This window comes from Pteropus vampyrus, unplaced genomic scaffold (assembly GCF_000151845.1).
Source record: "Pteropus vampyrus isolate Shadow unplaced genomic scaffold, Pvam_2.0 Scaffold191, whole genome shotgun sequence".
Lineage (NCBI taxonomy): Eukaryota > Metazoa > Chordata > Mammalia > Chiroptera > Pteropodidae > Pteropus > Pteropus vampyrus.
Genome location: NW_011888972.1, coordinates 445,815 through 448,468, shown reverse-complemented (window position 1 = coordinate 448,468; position 2,654 = coordinate 445,815). Strand labels below are relative to the sequence as shown.

The window sequence follows — 2,654 nt, the reverse complement described above, 5'->3', positions numbered from 1 at the left end:
CTCAAAAGCCGCGAAATTAGACAATCTACTCTAAATCCACTCCCCTTCTAAAATTAAAAAAATAAAATAAAAAAAAACTTCTCATGTGAAAATGAGCAACAGGAAAGGATCAAGGCTATATTTATTATAATAAAAAGAGACTAAGGAAAATAACATCTGTTGACAATGAAAGCACAGAATATAATGCTATAAAACATGAGAATTATAACCTGCTACTTTAAAACAAGTAAAAATACATTAATAAAAAAATTTAAGATAGGAAAGAACGTCAATAAAAATTAGAAAAACTCAAAAGGTAATAAAACTAAGGAAAGAACTGGAAATAAAAGAAAAAATCAGAAATGAACTCTTTTTTTTTTAACACCTACAGCACCCAGTATTCCTAGGTGGTCTCCCATCCAAGTACTAACCAGGCTCGACCCTGCTTAGCTTCTGAGATCAGATGAGATCGGGCACGTTCAGGGTGGCATGGCCATAGGCCAGAAATGAATTCTAAACTAGAAGGAGCACAAGAGTGAATAAACTCAACACATAATGCCTTAAGAGAGACAAAATAAAAATAATTTGGATTTGAGAAAAAGTGATAAATTTATAAGACAGTTTAAAAAATCCAACATAAATAGAAGAAATCCAAAGCAAGGGAACAGAAGAAAATAATAAAGATTATAAGAAAGTTTTCCTGAAATAACTTTTTTTTTAACTTTTAAAAACGACTTGAAACAACACTTAAGGCAATTTATGTAACTGAGAAAATCGACCTCAAATGACCATATCACAGTAAAATTACTGGACATTAAAGAAAAAAAAATATGTTTCCAGGCAAAAAGAACAAGGGAAAGAAAATCAGCCAGTCATCAGGTTTATTGACGGCAATGGTTTATGCCAGAAGACAATAAAGTTATGTATTCAAGATACACAGGAAAGGAAATGTGAGCCAAAGATTAGATGTCCAGCCAAACGGACTGACCGGTGTGGGCTGAAGTGTGTCCTCGCTCTCAAATTCCTATGTCGAACTCCTGATTCCCAGTACTTAAGAATGTGACCATATTTGCATACAGGGCCTTGAAAAAGTGATAAACTTAAGATGAGGCCTGAATCCAATCTAACCGGCATCCTTATAAGAGGACATTTAGGCACACAGAGATACGAGGGGTGTGCATGCACAGGAAGGGCCCTTTGAAGCCACAGAGAGAAGGTGGCCTCTCTGCAAGCCGAGGACACAGGCGTTAGGAAGAACGCAATTTGCTAGCACTTTGATTTTAAACTTCTAGCCTCCAGAACTGCGAGAAGATAAATTTCTGTTGTTTACGTCTCTCGGTCTGTGATATTTTGTCATGGCAGCCCGAGCAAACAGATACACTGACTTTCTAGAACACAGGCTACGAACAATTATTGCCATGCAACCATTCAGGAAGACTGCTGTCATAAACCTTCCTAGCGAATCTACTAGAGAATAAACTTCGGAAAAGCAGAATGACTAGAAAGACATTCACATCAGGACTGGTAGCGAGCATTAAATAAATATGATAAACACACACACATACTTGTAGGACAAAGATTCAATGACGGTTCGAAGGGAGTACAGTATGTAATTGCTAGAAGTATTAGCTGTTCTGGATCAGTTATGTACGTGAGTGGGATGAAGCCAGTGAGTAATTACGTGGTATTCTAATTCTATTATCCCGTATATCTTTGGGAAGCAAGATTCTCAAATGTGAAAGAAAGGAGATATAGATAGCAGATAGGAATTAAGGCCAGAATTTCAATTACAGTACCAGTGTGAACTCACGAGGCATTTTTTCTTAAATGGCTTAGAAATGACAATCTGACCTGTAGCTACGAGCATTGCCGGCGTCCAAACTGTGGCCTTGAAATACCATTTCCCACGAAAAAGAAACCAGGGAGTTTTGGAGAAGTAGCTGATTCCAGGCCTGGGGTAGGAAATGCACTAGACGAGTCTGAAATATCAAATATGTTCAAATTCGTGAGTTTGTAACGACTCAATTTTTGTTACAAAGTAAATAAAATTATCCATGTTAGCACTATGCGAAGGGTCTCTAAAATTGTACAGCAAATAATTAACAGCTCATTTTGTGCCTAAGATTGTCGAGAATTTTCTTTTAAAGTCACGACCTTCTAGATTGTTTAAAAGTCGAGGCGCATATGTTACTTTTGTAATTAGCAAAAAGAGCAATTACTTTTTTAAAAGCCTTATGATAATCGCATAGTTCTCAGGAATCAGCGTATAAAGCGAGGCACTCTGATGGACTTAAAACTAGCAACGATTCACACTAGGCTTTGGTAAACGGTAAGAATAAAGTTTCCTAAACTGCCTTTTGGACTGCTTTTGTATTCGTGCTCAAATGTCATTTGTACTATTATCAGTACAAACGCATATTCTTTCACACATGGATTTCTGATCAAGTGGTTCAGTACTTAGAAAAATAGAACGCTGTTTTAAGTTGGAGCCATTTTCTTCCCTCTGCCTTGGTGGGGTGTGAGGGTCTGAGGGGCAGCCAGTTATATTTGAATTTCAGATAAATAACAAATAATTCTTTAGTATAAATACCTGCAATATTTAGGACTTCTTTATATCGAAATTCAAGTTTAACTGGGCATCTTTTTTTTTTTTTTTGGGTTTGTTGATTGTTTTC

The 2,654-nt window shown here is 36.5% G+C and overlaps 1 pseudogene; it reads right to left on the bottom strand.

Moving 5' to 3' along the window:
* Positions 1 to 361: 361 nt before the first annotated feature.
* Positions 362 to 480, bottom strand: LOC111746479 (annotated as a pseudogene).
* Between the last annotated feature and the right edge of the window lie 2,174 nt (positions 481 to 2,654).